The sequence below is a fragment of the Pelobates fuscus genome, chromosome 3, assembly GCF_036172605.1.
Source record: "Pelobates fuscus isolate aPelFus1 chromosome 3, aPelFus1.pri, whole genome shotgun sequence".
NCBI lineage: Eukaryota > Metazoa > Chordata > Amphibia > Anura > Pelobatidae > Pelobates > Pelobates fuscus.
In genome coordinates this window covers 34,718,842-34,739,856 of record NC_086319.1, presented here as the reverse complement: position 1 = coordinate 34,739,856, position 21,015 = coordinate 34,718,842, and positions in this window count along the sequence as shown.

The window sequence follows — 21,015 nt, the reverse complement described above, 5'->3', positions numbered from 1 at the left end:
CCATTTATTTTATTTGGACTATTTATTTTACTCTCATCAGGCGCAGCTCTTATTGTTATCTCTTTTTATTGTGTTATGTTTAAGGGTCTTTGAGGGATTCCCTTAAAGAGTTGCTGCCTATCGTGTTATCTAGCGCTTACTCACTGTTCTGTTTTTAAAAGTAAGTTCTGGTTACCTGAACCTGGCACCACTATTTTCTCCTGGCAGGTCCTCTTCAGTTTCTGGCACTTCAGCAATCGCAAGAGTTCTGCATTGAGGTCTATGGAGGATCCCGCCAGACCACGGGATTCTCCATAGGCAGTGCTAACTTTCTGTCATGACGACTGGGGCAGTGACACTTCTAGATGGTGATAGCTCCGCCAAGTGTCTAGAAGTATCAGGGGGAGGAGATATACAGAGACCAAGTAGTCTCTATATCTCTTGACTGGGTTGGAATTTCAGTAAAAACAGTCAAAATTCGTATTTCATAAAGATTCTACCTTTATAACATACTCATTTATTGGGGTTGAGGGGGGTAGTGCCACTATAATGGGCATAATAAATATTTTACAGCGTAAACATGTTAGAATTCTCAATAATTTAAAAATTAAACTTCATTTGCAAATCTGTATGTACTGAACTGTCTGCCAAACTGATCCCAGAAGTTTCATATCTGCCATCACTTCATGTGAATAATTTATTGAGATAGTGTCATGCAAAATGGACATATGAAGATTACAAAAAGATGGTTTAGGCGCTCACTATAACAGGAACAGGGGGAGGGCAGAAGTAAACAATATAAGGATTCCCACTACCTTGTAAGTTATATCTCTATAAAGTCACATACAGATTCTATACACAAGCATAAATCAATGTGTGTTCTTTATATGTCATGTGGCATTTTGTTTGGAGCAATATTATCCAATGCGATTGTTACAGGAAAAACTATTTGAGTGAACCAAAATGGTGAACAATGGGCCTATAATTGTATTACAATGCAAAAATGGCTGAAAGATAGCCTACTATCAGGCATATTTGCAGTAGTAATTGTGATAAGTCATCATTTTATGATTTTGTATTATTCTATCTGTTTAAAAAAAAAAAAATAAGTGAGAAATCCATAAAAAAAAAACACAGAACAATCAAATAATTCTAAATTAGTGAATCAAAGTCAGTGTAAGTGTCACTGGCAGTAATCTATCCATGTAATTAGTCCCACACTAGGGTCAATGACATCGACTATGTCCCAAACCACGCAGGCACATTAACAGTAAAATACATAATCATTGCTTGTCTGTCTCCTTCAATAGTGGAAGTCAAAGTATCTGGAAGAATCCTGCATGGAAATATATAGATTTTAAATAATCCTCCTTTTCCCCGTCTATCAGTCACTTCTCACTTGATTTATGAATTAAATCAACATTTAATGGCTGTACACTACCATAAATATTTTTATTTCCTTGAATAATCTTTTTTTATACTTATTGATTGGACAGGAGATACAGTCCACACTGTTTAGTGGCTAACTGTGCTGCTTCTTTGCACACATCATAGCTGTGGAAATAGGCCTTCTGAGCCTGATGAAGTTGGCCAGTTCCCAGAGCGCAGTCCTCCCCACCTGTTAGTGCAATTTAACCAAATTGAATCCAGCTAGGAATATTTAAATGTCACTCCTAGCTGGTCCAGATAGGAAATCTACATTAGAGGGGATGGAACAGCTCGGGACTCCACTGTACCCGAACAGCAACCTGGGAGGATGTGATGTCACCTGACTTCCTTTCCATCTGTATCCTAAAGAGAAGGAAGCATGATGCTTGTACAGCCCACATCCTCCTAGACACTACGAAAATCAACCTCTATCACCTCCATCACCACAAATGTAGGAAAAGTAGGAGGGAGGTTAAAACTAGACTCGTGCACAGCAGGAAAATTAGGTTAAGAATTTAAATTGGATACCAAATTTGGACAGCTAGCCAATCAGTCTACATTTTTTATAAAGTTCAGTTCAGAATAACTTAAAAGCACAAGGCTAAATAAAATTATATATATATTTATTTTTGCAGCCTATTGAGTACACATTCCTTCTGGGGGAAGTAGGCTTTCAAACTGTGCTTTGCATATATGTGTCTTTGTCTTTGAGTAGATGTTTGCTTGGAAGCATGTATGTGTGTGTATCTTTGTCATTGTAATTACCGTATATACTCGAGTATAAGCCGAGTTTTTCAGCACATTTTTTGTGCTGAAAAACCCCAACTCGGCTTATACTCGAGTCATAGTCTGTATTATGGCAATTTATATTGCCATAATACAGACTGGGGGGAGAGGGGTGCTGGCAGAGCTGTACTTACCTTTCCTGCAGCTCCTGTCAGCTCTCTCCTCCTCCGCGCCGTCCGTTCAGCACCTCGGTCAGCTCCCAGTGTAAGTCTCGCGAGAGCCGCGGCTCTCGCGAGACTTACACTGGGAGCTGACAGAGGGAGCTGCACAGACCGCGCGGAGGAGGAGAGAGCTGACAGGAGCTGCAGGAAAGGTAAGTACAGCTCTGCCAGCACCCCTCTCCCCCCCACTGAACTGCCAATTACACTGGACCACCAGGGAAGGAGCCCCCCTCCCTGCTATGTATCAAGCAGGGAGGGGGGACGAAAAAAAATATAATAAAAAAAAAAAATCATAATTAAATAATAAATAATAATTAAAAAAAATAATAATAATATATAAAAAAAAATAATAATTAATAATATATTAAATGCCCACCCCACCAACACATACACAAACACACACTGCATCACACACACTCACACTTCATTTATATACACACACTGCACTCATACACACACACTGCACTCATACACACACACTGCACTCATACACACACACTGCACTCATACACACTGCATTCATACACACACTGCACTCACACACACACTGCACTCACACACACACTGCACTCACACACACACTGCACTCACACACACTGCACTCACACACACTCACACTTCATTTATATACACACACTGCACTCATACACACACACTGCACTCATACACACACACTGCACTCATACACACTGCATTCATACACACACTGCACTCACACACACTGCATTCATACACACACTGCACTCACACACACTGCACTCACACACACTCACAATTTATTCATATACACACACTGCACTCATACACACTGCACTCACACACACTGCACTCACACACACTGCACTCACACACACTGCACTCACACACACTGCACTCACACACACTTCATTCATATACACACACTGCACTCACACACACTGCACTCACACACACTGCACTCACACACACTGCACTCACACACACTTCATTCATATACACACACTGCACTCACACACACTGCACTCACACACACTGCACTCACACACACTGCACTCATACATACTGCACTCATACATACTGCACTCATACACACTGCACTCATACACACTGCACTCATACACACTGCACTCATTATATACACACACTGGAAATAAATATTCAATTAATATATACGCACACACACTGCACTCATACACACGCACTGCACTCGCACTGCACTCATACACGCACTGCACTCATACACGCACTGCACTCATACACGCACTGCACTCATACGCACACACTGCATTCATTATATACACACACTGTAAATAAATATTCAATTAATATAATTTTTTTTAGGATCTAATTTTATTTAGAAATTTACCAGTAGCTGCTGCATTTCCCACCCTAGTCTTATACTCGAGTCAATACGTTTTCCCAGTTTTTTGGGGTAAAATTAGGGGCCTCGGCTTATATTCGGGTCGGCTTATACTCGAGTATATACGGTAACTATGCTATCATATTAAGTGGAAACGTGTGCATCTTGGAGTGCATATCTCTGTGTGTATTCTTGTGAATATGCAAAGGTTTGTGTTCGTATATGTGGGAGTATGTATCTGTGGGTGTGTACTACGGTGGTGATAATGCTTTGGTGTCATGATGTGATTGATAGAACATGTTTACTGTGAGACATTGGATAGGGTTTCAGGTATTATAAAATGAGGAGGGCTATATAATTTACCCTTGTCTGAAACCCCTAGCAATGCCGCTGCCAAGTGCAATAGTCAAATTTCAACCAATCCCTGTATCAGGCATTTCAATTTCCATTTGTTTTCTCTTATTTTTGGTTTGTTTAATAATGACACAGAAAGGAGAAAACAGCATAATCAGAAATAGATCACTGTGTGTGTGTGTCTGTGTGTGTGTTTGCGCGTGCGTACTTATAATTAGGCAATCAAAACAAAAGATCAGTGAAAGGAGAAGAAGGGCAAATTGGAAGAAAAAAAAAATACTCAAACCACACCATATGCATAAATTTCAAAATATAATAGTAGATATGATTCATATAATAGTTTTCAAATCAATTATGCAATGCTTTTACAAAGAGTTGTAAAAGAAAGAAAGAAACAAAAATAATCAATTTCAGTATATATAATATTGTGATATTTTCTGGCAATTACAAGGCTATAGCAGAACACTTTAAATCCATTAGCATTACGGAATAGATTATGTTTAAAAATGGCAAACAGAGCTTGCGTTATAATGCAATATTAAATAGGGGAAACTTTAATTAGTCAATAATGCTACTAGTTGCAGGCATTATTACCCTCCAAAGGATGCTAGCAGCCTCAGTGCACCTGAACAAAAGATAATTACTATCAATAGCTGTGAATCTGATTAAGACCTTCATTGCCATTATAAAACTTCCCTTAAAACATAAAATGCCCCTTGGTAATATACATTTGCCGAATACTTATTGTGACTATGGAAGTTTGATTAAACTTGCCCTTGAGAAGAGGCAAGCTATTCTGTTTTTAATCTTTAGTGATGTTCACAAGGAGGGCTTTGAGTGAGCTGCAGGAGAAGCAATAATCAGGAAAAGAACATGAGACCTCTTGATTAAATTGTGATTTTGTCAAAGCAATAACCTCTGAAGACATTTTGAACTTTACTTTAACTGAAGTGTTGATTTTAAGAAATTCTAAAACATATATTTCTGGAAAAAAAAAAAACCTCTTTCTGGAATTTGCTTCGTATCATGCAAGAAACTAGCAAAATATCTTAAAAATACCTGGTTTTCTCAGTTACGACATAGGAACAATAGCGATAGTCAGGTAAATATATTTTAGATAATAGTATTTTGGAGTGCTGGAGTGTTTGGCTTCTTTGATACTTTTCACAGTATTTTATTAGATATTTATTGCAGTTTTAATACAGGTCACAATGTACAGTCACAAGTGAAAATGGAAAATAGGACAACCAGGACAGGATATAGGATTAAACACAATAATTTGCTTATTGTCATCCTAGAATGCATGAAGAGCATTCAATATATTCACAGAAGATGGTGGATCATATTGTAATTTTTAGTTGCAATGGGGGCTTCAATAAATAAATAAAAGGCTGCTAAATGGTAAAACAAATTTAAAGTGTTAATCTTTTTTTTTTTAGGAATGCATGTTTCCAACCAGTCTATAAGGGAAGCATGATAAAGTTTGGAACAAAATGAATGGAGGATCCAGCTGGATCCACTGTTACAATATAGATTTACATTCTACGACTTCCAATGTCGAGGAGTCAAGTTCGGGAAATAACCCAAATCTGACAATTAAAGGGAGAATGTAATTTGTAGAGTTTGAGTAGCATACGGTTGTAGGGAATTTCAGAATTGTGGAATAAATTCACAAGACCAAAAGCTGTGGAGCAGGTCCACTTCCACCAGATGCAATTTTAGACCAGCTGATGAGGTCTATCATTTTAAACTTATTTGTTTCTTGATAAGGAGAAGCAGGTAATAGTTTGGAGATTTTAACCCAGGTGGATAATAGGGTATCTATATTTAAAGTTGTAAAGTGTGTAAGCCACCTTCCAAGGCCTTATGGATATGATGTGTACTCTTAGTATGGTGTAGTATATAACCTATAACCTATAAGTATATAACCTAATAGTACAATATAAAAAACAAAACAAAAAAAAACGATGATCTGTGCACAAAACAAGGCATTTAATAAAGTGAATATAAATAACGGATAAATATAGCAGCTATGCAAACCTCTCCCTGACTTCACATACATGCATGCCGTGTACAAAATGAACTGAATTGCCTCCAGTGTAGCACTTACCTTTATATGCTGTGGGGAGTGTTATACGGGAATGCTAGACAAAAAGAAAATAAATATAGTGTAGTATATTTAGCAACATGGAGTGTATATAAGAGTATATGCTGCACACTTACATGGAAAATTGCAAATTATGGAGAGACTCATGTCACTTAAGCAGATGTGTCCTCAGGTGACACTTGACCTCTTCCATCTGTATACAGGTTGACTCAGGAGAGATAAAACGACTAAAGCACAGCTTCTAGTGAAGTAAGTTTATATGGTAAGTGACTTGAGCACATGTATATATATATATATATATGTATTGTTCACTTTGCTTAGAGCCAATAATGCCTGTCTCTAGGTATTAGAGCCTGTTTGCCTCTATTGTGGGACACAGCCCTTCTTGTCATATATAAGCAGATAGCAGACTGGACAAATCACCAGATGATACCACCAGATGATATGTGCAATTTGACAAATTTAAAATGTATTAAAATATACTGAAAATAAAAACAATGAAAGTAAAATACAATGCACAATGGTATCTTGGTACACCTTCTTTCCAGTAGCTTTCTCAAACAGTGTGGCCTGCTTCTGAGTCCAGGAATTTTTAAATCATAGTGTCCCAGTCCTATTGGTTAATGCACTCGCAATTTGACCCATTGCAAGCACCATCTGTGTGGGGAGTTCCTTAATTGCTGTTACCAATTTGCAAATCTTTGTGGATTTGATGTTATGCGATGGCTCCTCTGCCTCCTCCTGGCTCCACCTGTACACTATTGGCAAATCTTCTGGCATAATTGCTAAGGTCCGCAGATTGGAAGTGATGTGACAGGACTAGTGCCGTGCATCTTCCTATGGTATCCAACAAAAGGTGTCCATAGAAACAAATAAATCTGAGATTAATCTTTTGGCTCACCTTATGTACCGGAAGTGACACGACAGGATCAGTGCCTCATCCCTTCACAGTTATATCCAATATGAACAGCGCTAATGGCAACTTGTTGCAGTCATGTGGGTGGCCCAAGGAGGAATCTTCACACATCACTCACCACATGTAGACCTGCCAGGATGTTATAATACCATTAAAAAGACAGGTGGGAGGTATCAAAATTCAAATCTCTTAAACTTTATAATACATAGATCTAATTAACATTGAACAAATTCAAATATGTAAAAACAAAGGGGAAGAGTCTGCGCTTAGTAACAGAGATGTAAGCAGCAACCCTAAAAGGGAATCCCTCAAGACCCTTGATAAGATAAGAGAGAAAAAAAGGGAGGAGTTAAGGGCTGCGCTATTGGACAGAGAACAGTACCATATAAATAAGACCAAATGGTCAAAATAAATAAACAGCAAACAATAAACCCGGGTATTATAGTCTCTATGGCAACACCATCAAGAGACTATAATACCCGGGTTTATTGTTTGCTGTTTATTTATTTTGACCATTTGGTCTTATTTATATAGTACTGTTCTCTGTCCAATAGCGCTGCCCTTAACTCCTCCCTTTTTTCCCCCTCAAATTCAAGTATGTGTATATTACACAAAAATAAACACTAAACTATTACCACACATAAAACCAGTGAAGTTGAATATTTAAGGAGAGCGATATACACATACAAAAAATAGAACTTTATCTAAAAGCAACACCTGTGTTCATATCTCCTCAGTTAGACAATGGTAAAAAGAGAATATAAATATTAATACGTTAAAATCAAATATCTAAGTAGAAAATCACACCTAATGCTTGTTGGCTAAGGAAAAACACAGAAATAATACATGTAGAATAATAAATAAAAAATACTGTGGAATTAGTTCTATATTTATTATTAATTTTGAAATATTGAGAGTGTATAATAAAGGAAGTTGCTTGAGCAGGAAAGTTGCCAAATGTTCAGGTTGAGTATGTCCCCAGGAAAATTGGAAAAAGTTCAGATCATCAGGAATAGCTTCTGTCAGGAACATGGAGTTCACAGGTCCCATGACAATAATCAGCCTATTTAAGACTACCCTGTGAATGAACCTGTGCACTCTTAATGGGCTGACACCAGCACGTTTTGCTAGTGTGCCTTGCATGTTACTTCTAACTAATTTTTCAGTTCTCAAAATCTCTAGCCCAGCTCAGAACTGATTATCTACTTATCTCACCAGCAATTCCTTCGAAATCTACAAATTTGATTCCCAGTGGATGTTAGATGTTTCCAACTCAGCTGCTAAAAAAAAATCTCAGCGCCAGAGAGTTTACCAGCCTGTATATTTGTTTTTCCATATGGGAATTGCTTTCTGCAGTAGCCACTGACTTGCCTTAAGACTTGGGTAAATCCCCATTTTCTACAAAAAAAAGAACTCAACGTCCAGCGGAAGACCAAAAGACCTTGCACTAGAGTTGGTTTGGTTGCAGGGTATAAGGGCATAACCCTAAAAATATTATATGAGAAGAGAAAGGGGCTGGACAGGGATTAGAGTGGAATCCTCCCCATTCACAGTCCCTATACCCCGAAGTAATATTTGTTCATAATGAAGTGGCAAAAAAATGCCCGTATAGAACTTGAATGAAATATAAAGAAAATAATACATTTTTATTAATCCCTCTTAGGGCGAAAATTAAAAAGAAAATAGGTGAGAAAATCCGTGAAAAGTGTATATAAACAGTAAAAAAATAAGCATATATACAGGAATAGTCTATTGTTAGCTAAGTTCTCCGTGCACCTTTAAGTAGTAGTAGTATCAAGCTACTGAAATAGGTTTCTGAGACAGACAGTGTAAATGTGTATTCATATAGTTTGTAACGATGTCTCAGTGACCACAGTAGTTATTTTAGTGTGCAGGAGAGGAAAGGTGAATCACAGTACTGACATCCCCCTCAAGGGTTAAAGCTGATAGATATCACCCCTAAAGGGAGATAGAAGGGTTATTGATTGTCTGCCATATATTCAGGGTATAGCCGAAGAACAAAGGAGCTATTCTTTTGCCTTAATCTGTGGCTAAAATTCGTCAAGATAATCACTCCATAATTTAATGATAACGGGTCCCCTCAGAAGATAGATACAGCAGAGAATCAGTAAGTATACTCATAGGTTCACCCTAATTTAGAGAGGGGATGGAGTATACGGTACAGGATTCTAAGAGACTCACTGAAAGAGTCTCTTAAAGTGGAAAAGCTGACAGTAAGAAATCGTCGCTTCCCTGGTGAGCTTAAATGCCTAAATCTGAGCGTAATTGCTACATAAGCTAAAGTAGCGACGGTAGGAACTGAATATTAGTCGAAATCCTAAGTCCCAATTTCTAAAGAACGATCAGATAAACCAAAACTATTCTTCTCCTATTCTAAGCTGCAGTGCACAGGATACCTAGACTACCTGAGCTAAATAGATACCATGTGGTCGCGGTAAAAAACTCAACGCGCGTTTCGGCGCTGCTGATGCGCCTTTCTCAAGAGCTTACCGGACTGAGATCGCGCCACACATTTAAACCTCATAGTCTCCGCCCCTAAACCTCTGACGTCATCGGCATACGCGATTTGCGTCAGGCAAGTGGGCGGAGGAATGGGTAGATGAGTGGAGGAGCATCCGAGCTGCAGGGAAAGGGGAATAATTAACCCTTTGTGTCCCTACTAGTGCAGCAGGATGTTTCTGAAGTGAAACCCAAGATAGGAAATATAATAAGTGTGAACATATATTTCAGATAAATGAGCTATTTATAATTGTGTCAATACAACATATGTAAGGATGAAAAGTTAAAATAAGATAAAGAATGCAGAAAATAAAATGAAAAATGAAAACTAATAAATAATAATAAATACATAAATACATAAATATATAAGTAGACAGACAAGCAAGCAATTGAATGAAAATTTAGTGAGCACACCAAAGGAGGTGTATACATACATGCACCAACACCTTTTCGGTAGGGGCAGGTTATCAGGTAGTATATTTAAGCTTGAATAACAGGTGCGTGAAAATGAATATATACTGATTATTAGTATATTGGTATAAAGAAAGCATAATCATAATAATGTGAGTATAAAAGCGAAAGATGTATGCGGCCAGCTATGTAATAGCGGCAGCTTATCAGATTTTTTTATCAAAAGCGTATAAGTAAGACATATAGTGATTATTGATATTGGTGTACTAAGGATGAAATCCTAGTAGCACAAAACATCTATTATATAATCAATATAGAGTAAAGTGACAGAGAGGTACACCTGGAAAAAATCCTTTTTGGTGGATCAAAAGGGACCCTAGGTGGAGTGGGTAATAGGATGCCCCAAAGTTCTAAATAAATGGGGCAAAGGAGAAGCCCTCATTTAGGCCTTTTGGTTGTAACGTCTTAAGTCTATAGATCCAGAAGCTTTCTCGTTGCCTTAGGAATCTGTCATAGTCACCCCTCCTCTTATTTCGTTTCACCAATTCAAGTCCACAAAAGCGTAAGCCATGAGACTTACTTGAATGGTGTTCCTTAAGGTGGCGAGCAATTGGTTGTTTCAGTGGTGAGTTTGGGTGACCTGCCGTGCTCTTTAATCCTTTCTTTAAAAGGACGGAAGGTTTTACCCACATATTTTCGGTCACATTCGCAGGTTAATAAGTATACCAGTCCAGAGGTGTTACAGTTAAAAAATGATGCCACATTGAAGACCTGTTTATTCTCACTGTCAAACACTTTTTTGGAGTCCCGTTTAATATATTTGCAGGCGACACAGCGCCCGCATTGAAAGGTGCCAATGACAGGTTTATTAAGCCAAGTCTTCATCTCTAAGCGTGGTAGTTGGAAATGGCTGGGGACCAGAAGATCTCTCAGGTTTTTTCCACTACGTGCTGTTATTTCAGCCTTAGGACCTAAGATCTTGGTAAGGTGAATGTCGCCCGTTAAGAGTGGCCAATATTTCTCAATACCGGATCTGACTCTATCCCAACCCGCATCAAAAGTTGCAATCATGCAAGGACAGGATGTGGTAGATGTAGCTGGTTTGTTTTTGCATAGTAGAGTCTCTCTATCAGCTTCCAAAGCTCTCCTGTAAGCCCTTTTTAGGCATCGATTAGGGTAGCCTTTATCTTTGAACTGGATTCGCAATCTATCAGCTTGAATTTGAAATTCCTGAATGGTGCTGCAATTCCTGCGGGCCCTTAGGTATTGTCCTATGGGAATACCATTCTTGAGGGGTTTAGGATGAAAACTCTTCCAATCCAAGAGGCTATTTGAAGCAGTTGGTTTCCTAAAGAGAGTTGTTTGGATTACTTGGTTGTCAATGGAGACAGTTAGATCTAGAAAATTCAGATTTTTTCCTCCAAACTCAGAAGTAAATCTGAGATTGTACTCGTTGTCGTTCAGCAGAATTACAAATTGATTAAATTCATTAGCCGTACCTTGCCACACTATTAGAATGTCATCTATGTACCGAGCCCATAGGTGTATCATGGGGGCAAAAGATGAGAACTTGGTAGATCCAATGACCACTTCCTCCCACCAACCCAGGTGCAGATTGGCATATGATGGGGCACAAGCTGTCCCCATCGCAGTGCCCCGCACCTGGTGGTAGAATTTGTAATTGAATAAAAAATAGTTATGTGTAAGGACAAATTTGAGTAGTTCCAAAGTAAACTCCGTGTGTGCTGAGTAGCTTGCTCCTCTTTTTTCCAAATAATGTTGGACATGTTGTATTCCGCCCTCATGGGGTATGGAGGAGTACAAAGTCTCAACATCCAGGCTGCATAGGTTCCCATTTTCTGAGAATGAGAGGTTTGAGAGAAGTGCCAGTGTCTGTTTTGTATCTTGGATAAAAGATGGCAAAGATTCCACATATGGGCGTAAAATTTTGCCAAGGTAGATACTCCCATTTTGTGTGAGGCCATCGTTGCCTTACACTATCGGGCGACCCGGGGGATCCAGTTTGTTTTTGTGGATTTTTGGTAAACAATAGAAAGTTGCTATCCTAGGGTTCTTATTGAGGATGAAATCATACTCCTCCCTAGATAGCAACCCTCCACTGCGACCCCCGTCCAGGATCCGTTTATACTCCTCCAAAAAAGAATTGGTAGGATCATTTGGGAGTATCCGATAGGTTTCCTTATCATCCAATATTTTTAGGGCCATTTTTACATAGTTGGTTGATTTCATCATAACTATGTTACCGCCCTTGTCTGCAGGTTTTATTATAGTTTCTCTATCATCTTTGAGGGAAAGTAGAGCTTTACCCTCATCTTTAGTTAAGTTCATATTAGGATACAGCTCCAGATCCACATTTTTTATGCTTTCAATCTCAAATTTCACTGCTTCAAGGAATAATTCAATATTCCTGTAACTGCCAATGTGTGGTGTGAATCTGCTTTTAGGTTTCAGATTAGTTTGACTTTGTGTGGTACTGGGATCATTCTCCTCCAATAAGGATACTAGGGCCATTAGGCCATTATAGTCCCCATTTTCTGTTACTTTCTTACAATCTTCCATGAACTTTGTTTGTTTTCCTACTAATAAGGGACTAAATTATTTACAACATTAAATCAACCTATTTTATTTAGCAAGAACTGCTTTATTTACTGCTTTATATTGGGCAATATCATGTTCTTATTCAGACTGATTTAAAAATAGACTTTCATGTTTATTTTTCTCATTTTTGCCAATAGAAGTCTCTGGAACACTATTTTCCTGCATGATCTATAAGAAACAGGAGTGAATATGACAGCTTCAGAAGTTAAGGCCATGGTCACAGATTTAGTTATGTTTACATGAAAACCCAACATTGGGCGATAGTGACTAAGTGTATGCATAACAGTTCAACTGTTAAGGGTGTATAAACCAGTTAGCAATTATGTTAGTAAGACATTTTAGGTCTTGATTTAAAAGAGTGATAGGTCTGTAAGACTGCACCAGAGTGGGAGCCCATGGCAGTTTTGGCAACAACATACTGCGAGTTTGTGAAAGAGACTGGAATGTGACTTTGTCTACATATATTATATTAAAGTGAATACTTAAAGTAGGTGAAATATGACCCTTGAACACTTTATTATAGTCAGTACTACGTACACACACATGAAGATGTCCAGCCATATCTTAAATTCTTGGAACTTCTGCAGTATACTAGTGACAACTGGTATGGCACTTAACAAGAAAGAAGCAATGTCAGGACGAACCAGTGGACCAACACACAGAATTAAGTAAAACACATAACAAATACAAACAGTAACAATGTATTACCGGGCCTTAGAATGGCTGGAATTAACATAATAGAATAAACAGTCATGAGCCAAGGTCAGGAATACAGAAAGGAACACAAATGGAAAGAACAAAGTCAAAGGGTCAGGTATACCAGAAATATGAGAAGTCAAGTCAAGCCAAGATCAAAAACCAACTTTCAGAATCAGGAACACGCTCTTGGATAACCAACAGGATGGAAACCATGACAGGGCACTGAACAACTGCAGGTTTGGGTTTAAATAACCCACTAAATCTTGCTATTGGCTGGTTTGGGTCCCATGACCCAAGAACGTGCGTGTACAGCGAAAATGTGATGCCGCACACACGTTCACGTCACTAGTGACTTCATTGTAGGTGACGTTATTTATTAGCGCCATCTTGCAGCAGCCGCCGTCCCTCCCAACGATCCACAAACTGCATGGAGGGAGAGGCTCTGGGGTGAGGTGAGTAACCTCTCCCTCCTTTAATGCGGCCACGCCAATCAGGTGCGGCCACACTGTGGTGCTGATCGGGCACTGTGATAGTGTGACCATACCGATCAGGTGCGGTCACACTGAGATGCCGATCAGGCACCATGAGAGGCAATAGGTTCAAACTTGACATGGCTCTCTACCAGAGACTTCTTCAACTCAGCACAATTCACAAGGCACCTGAGATCCTTTATCTCCTTGCAGCACTGAAATGATATCTATGTCCACAGACCAATAAAATATCACCTCCTTTATTGTCACAACAAAATTTACAGATCCCCGTGTTACCTGTTTCTTTGCGCTGTTTTCCTTTGACTTTTGTTTTTTTTATTTTATTAAACTTTTGTGGACAAATGAGGAAAACCCATATGCAGACCAGAGGTTGGAAAAGCCCTCCATACTGCAGCCTTTTGGCAATAGTCAGGTTTTATTACTGATTTAAGAACTGCAATATTATTGCTTGGCTTAACTACCTTTCTAATTTTGCTGCATCCTTCTGGGATTTTACTCCTTTCCCATTTCTGTATTTTCTATTCACTTGTTCATTTCCTTTTAATTCGATTATCCAAGAACTATTAGGTTAGCTACCATATACTATTTTATCCACTCTCCTGCAACTAATGCATGCTCTCAATGGAGATTATCAGGCAGCTCTATAACATCCTTTCGAGTTCTATAAGATTAAATCACCTGCCAGTGTGTTTCCCTGATACATAGTTATTGTCCTGCTTTTTAATATCTCACAAATGTACAAAGTAAAATTCCCAGACATACCATGCAATTTCATTCTCCTTTGTTTTGTTTTCTTTTGCTTTTAAAATAACCACTCAGTCTTAATAACATTTATATCTACGCAGCAACTATTCATTGTTTGTTTGCGAGCAAGCTGTATTGTTTAGCCATTATTTTAGCTTTTGGCATACATTGTTACACAGACAATAGCTATTCCAATAGCTATTCTAATGCTTGCAATATTGTTTCACTTCCCCATTCTTAATAGTCTTAAAAGGATATCATTTTTTTTAGATCCTTATATTGCAACTAACGTTCTATGCGCCTTTCAACCTACTGTTTTGTTCTGTCAACAATACAGCATCATAAGTAGTAAGGCACTTTGACAAATCTAGGAACTTTCGATAAGTCCTGCGACAACTAGCATTAACTTAAATATTAGACAGGTACATTCGTTTTCGTACGAATACGATTTCATCTGTAAATTCAGTTTTTGTCGTATTCGTTTACTAAAACTTAAACAAAAGCCCTACAAACAAAATATAAACGAAACGAAAGGGCAAATGCCGAATGCATTACCTTTTCGTTTTGTTTGTTTAATAGACTCTGTGCTGCAGGGAAATTAACCCCCACAGCACAGAGAAATAACAGTGCGCATGCGCAACAAAAACTAAACAAGGAGGGAGCCGGCAGCACTACCAGCTCCCTACTTGTAATAAATAACTATTCCTAGAGGCATGTCGCCTAAACAGTGGCTGCTCGCTGTCATTTCAAACTAAATATAAATCAGTATGGGGATCACTATGACCCGCATATTGATAAAAGGGAGGTTAAATACTCCCGCATGCCCCTACTTGCGGCATGCCACGAGTAGGGGCATGTTGCCTAAATAAATGTAAAAGTACTAGTGACTGGGCAGCTATTTTTAAATTATAAAATTTGGATTTTTATATCCAGTTTTAAATGACAGCAAGCAAGTGGCTGCTTGCTGTTTAGGTGACATGCCCCTACTACACAGCATGTGGCATGTGGCAGAATTTAACCTGTGCCAGGCCACCCCTTATTGCACTGTTTACTGGGCAGCAATAGATGCCCAGTCACTAGTATTTTTACATTTGCTTAGGCGACATGCCCCTACCTGCGGCATGCGGCAACTAGGGGCATGCGGGAGGATTTAACTCCCCTTTTATCAATATGGGTGTCATAGTGACCACCATACTGATTTATATTTAGTTTGAAATGAGAGCAAGCAGTCACTGGCATTTTGCATGTAGATTCTCCTTCACCTCTATTCCAGCAATATTATGGGATCGGTTTGGATACTGAATTATTATAATCTGCATCCTTTTATAACGCCAGATATATATGCATAATTTCTAACACATATCTACTTGTGTCATATTTGCAACATTTGGTGTCACAGGAGGGATGCAGACCAATTAAAAATATCTAGGGCTATATAAATACTCCTCTTTATAGTGACCTTTGCCCTGTCAAGGTTTTCCTTGTGATGAATCTGAGTGTATTATCATGTATCATCCTTGTTTTTTTGATTCTGCCCTATAACTGACTATTCTGTAATCCTTGACCTTGGCTTGTGTACTCTATTGTCTTAGACCGTAGCTCACTCTTGACCATTCTAATTTTGCTATTAGCATTAAGCCCCAGCCACCCAAAGGTAATTCACCTCTATATGTCTCTTTATCTTACATATGTTGGTGTGACCTAAGTTCTGCATGTTTGCCCTAGTGAGATCCCCACATTATTTTGCCCACCTCATCTTGATTGATACATAATTTGCTCAACCATGACCTCAACTGCTGTGCCTTATTATGTTTCTCTACTTCCTGTTGAGAATTTTTTTTAATGCTCTTGCCATTAATTAGCATTTCACACTCCAACACATTTTGAGCTCTGCAAAGACCTTTCCTTAATATCTTTATTAAGTCGGTTGGCAAGTACTCGATCTGAATTTAAAGTGTTGCACATGTTTTAGAATCTATTTAAAATATACGCACAGATCAATATGTTCTTTATACCACATACAAATGTAGACTCATTTACATCTGCTCGTATAGGACTGATATCATGGTCAGAACATATCTCAAAGTTTTGTTTCAGTCTCTATCCCTTCTGTACACCATTCAATGGTCATTGGAAGCTTACCCATACCTTATTCAATGATAAGAAAATAAAAAACTCTATTGTTTCCAATATACCTATTTACTTTGAAACTAATGACACGCCTGACATGTCGCCTTTGATTCAATGGGAGGCTCACAAAAATGTTTTGGGTAATTTTATTAGATTGGGAATCAAACTGAAAAGAACTCATCTGGCTCATAGTAACCATTCACTTGGAGAGAATGCATAACATCTGTTGCTCTGACTTGGAGTGCATAACAGCTTCTTCTGCTTTGCAGAGTTACAGCAACAGAACACAAAGGCAATGCTTCTTACAAAACAGACTTCCTACTCACAGGGGTTGGTCCATAACCCAATCTCAAGAGGTAATTAAATAAATTAATGGTGCAAGAAAATACTACAAAATATTTAATTATCTTCATAGTGCTCTCAGTTGCTACCAAAAAGACATTTCGGTCCCTACTAATAGAGACGTTACATCTACCTATCTATCTATCTATCTATCTATCTATCCATCTACAACTAGATGGATGACTTAGATTAATTACTAATATTTCTCACTTACAGCATGGATTAATTTGAAAGAAAGCCTTTCCCCACCTATTTCAATTTGAATTGGCACAGGACAGAGGAGTCCCCTCTCACCCCTGCTTTTTGTTTCATTTCTGGACCAATTTCCTCAAGCATTATGACTGAATGATAACATACAAGGTTTTACTGTTAAAAGGCCTGACCTATAAAGTTTATGCATTTGCATATGATTTTTTTTTTCTATAACTAATCCCACTACATCTCTCCCACCCTTACTGGAAGAATTATCTACGTATAGTACAACTGCTAATTTTAAGGTCAGTCAAGATAAAAGCAAAATACTTAATTTAAACTTTCCTATGACAGATCTACCATTGTTAAAACAGACATTTCCTTTTACATGGACTAAAGCTACAATTAAATATTTAGAAATGTTCACATCTCCACAACTTTTTTAAATATCTTTTTACATCTCTTTTGAATAAAAATACTGAGGACCTCAGTATTATCCTCATTTTAGGATGATTAGGCATAATAATGACTTTACCTAGTTAGGATATGTATTACCTATTCTAGCTTAACAAAGTTTGCTGGGGCATAGAAGAAGCCAAGATTACCTTACTCTTTACTGACTAGGTTCAGAGATTTGGGAGGAGCATCTATTTCATTATCTAGCCATATATTTGAGTTAAAGCTATAATTGCCAATGCAATAGATTACTTTTAGAACAAGCTTCTCTTAATGTTCCTACATATTCCATGCCGCACCATAACATATTTTAGTCATGTTTATCCTATTTGTACTCATACACTGATGATTTTAAACAGAATTTGAGAAATATATCATATATCCTGGATTATCTCTCCTCTATTCCATTTTTTTGTTTATTTATTATTTGTTTATTGTGACGAGAGCAATCTCGCTACATTGCATTGGAGAAGCCTGGTTGCCTGCTTGCTGCCTTTGGACTATGGACCGGCAGTTAAACGGTTAATTTTACTGTGCAGAAAGGTTTATTCATGCCTTTTTGCACAGAAGTTCGGTAGATTCTGTCTAGAGCATGAACTGCCTTCTGTTAAGCCTCCCCAGAGCCGTGGGGAGCCGGCAGGCGCTGTTAATTGGCCACCCAGAAGCGAGCGTGTGGAGTCAATTGACTACCCAGTAGCTGCGGTTAACCACAGCTTAAATGACTGTTACTGGGTGGCTGCAATTACACTTAGCGGCCGCTAGGTGGCGGTGTTATGGAGCTCCCCGGACGGCCAGCAGTGCTCAGCCCAGAATCAGTGCGCTAAAAGCGGACACTTTTACGTGCAGGCATCACTGAGCCTCCAGCCCCCTGGTTCCTATTCGTGCGATTTAGCCGAACACCGGTTAAATCGGTAGTTTGTATATGTGAATGTGTTAACCCAGATAGCTATGCCATGGAGCCAATTCGTGTATTAAAGACTCTGGCTCCATGGCAATTGAACTGTGTGAATAGGATCTGAGCACTATTCGGTAGTTTTGTGCGCTCAGATCTCAGCTATCTGGGGATATGTGACATGTCTGTGTTTTGTGTATGTAATATTATATGTTTTAATGTATTTTACTGTATTTGGGTCCCCATGTGTATAATGGAGTTTGCCTCTGTCCTGGGAGATAATTGAATTACTTCTCAATTATCTCCAGGATAGAGGGAAGGAAATTAGGATGCATTGTGGGGATGTTGTAAATCTGTGTGTCTGAAATGTGATACATGTCTGTCTGTGTTACAGTCTTCCATCTGGTCCCCTATGGGAGGGTCCACCAGGTAGCCCACATTAAACCAGACCACTGCTTGACCCTCAACACGGAGCTCTGTCTCGTCTTTGGGGGGATTTACTGTATGCTGTTAGAGACTGATTGCCAGGAGTGTAAGCCGCTTGGGAGCTTTTCCTGTTCGTCTGCTAGCAGCTATTCGTGAGGTTCCAGTTCGGGAGTTTGGAGTGCTACCTTATTCCCTTGTATGCAGTTCGGGAGTTTGGTGCATTCACTTGTTTTCAATTCGGGAGTTTGGTGGTCTACAGTAGCTGCCTTTATATCTGAAAGGGGAATATCGCTTAAACGGATTTTAACCCCTTGTCTGCTGAAACGGTCCGTTACAATTATTGTTTCTAAATATCCCTCACATTAGCCAATACAGATGTTTTCACAATGATAGTCGGTACGTAACGAGTTCTTTAGACCATTAGTTTGTATTTATTTGTATTTACAGTTCAGTAGCAGTGACAGTCAATGATGTTTAAGCCATATATTCATAAATACACAAAGAAATACATAAATAAATGCATCTGTCCATTTTGTGTCTTCCATATCATCAGTTGGCTATACTAGTGGTCTTTATGGGGGTAGATGCTGTGACTTGTGATGAGTTTGATTAAGCAAAATAAATGATAAGTGATAAACCTAACATAACAGAACATAATAGCCATAAAAAGGAATAATCACCTATGACAACGGATAGCAACAGTCGTGTAATTGGTGGTGATGTAGATCTCCAAAAATTTGTAATCACCAGTTTAGCTGCAGTGAGCATTATTATTATAATTTTATTATTTATATAGCGCCATCAGATTCCATAGCGCTGTACAACGGGTGGACTAACAGACATGTAATTGTAACCAGACAACTGGACGTACAGGAAGAGAGAGGTGGAGGGCCCTGCCCAATGAGCTTTCATTATAGAGGGAGTGGGGTATAGAGACACAAAGGGTAAGAGTAGGGGTACGAAGAAGCTTGTTAGAAAAGTATTCACTGAGGGCTCAGTAGGTAATTTTGACAGTTGCAGAAGAGGAGTCATGGGGTGGGGGATAAAAACCTGCTAACAGTTTAATTTATGTGCTTTCTTGAAAAGTGAGTATTCAATGATTTTTTGAATGAGTGGAGACTGGGTGGAATGGAGTTCCACAGAAAAGGTGCAGCCCTGGAGAAATCTTGGAGTCGAGCATTGGAGGTGGGAGTACGGATAGAGGATAGACATAGGTGTTTGGCAGAGCATAGGGGCCTCGACGGGACATACTTGTGTATTAGGGAGGATAAGTAGGTTGGAGCAGCATTATGTAGGGACTTGGAAGCAAGCACAATAATTTTAAATTGAGCCCTATAGCTAACTGGAAGCCAATACAGGGACTGACAGAGCAGGGAGGCGTGGGAGGTGCGAGCAGACAGGAAAATGAGCCTCACCACCACATTCATTATAGATTGCAGTGGCGCAATCTGGTAACACGTAAGACCACTGAGAAGGGTATTGCAGTAGTCAAGGCGAGAGAGAACAAGAGCATGGACCAGCACCTTAGCCGCATCCGAGGTTAAATAGGGGTTGATGCGCGTTATGTTTTTGAGATGGATGCGACAGGATTTGGCAATTGATTGGACATGAGGCGTGAAGGAGAGGTTGGAGTCAAAAAGAACATCCAGGCAGCGAGTCTGCATGGTAGACAGTATAAAGTATACTATGGAGCATTTGTATTTGTTGCGTGAGATATCTATCTTATGTTAAAGTAAGGAAAGTATATCAAAGTCTAGTTTCACCCCCACTATCTCACGGATCACAGATATAACATCATTCCACAGAATGGTTGCATTTTTGTGCACAACCACCACATATATATTGGAGGTCCCCTCTGGCCTGTTTGCAGTGCCAGCAAGTTGCTGGTTCGTTTGGTGCATATCTGTTAGCGTCAACAGGCGTTATGTACCAGCTTGCTAATAATTTATAGTTGGCTTTCAATAATGGGATGCTAGAATGGACATGGAAGGTTCACATTTTGTAGCAATCTCCCTCTGTAGTA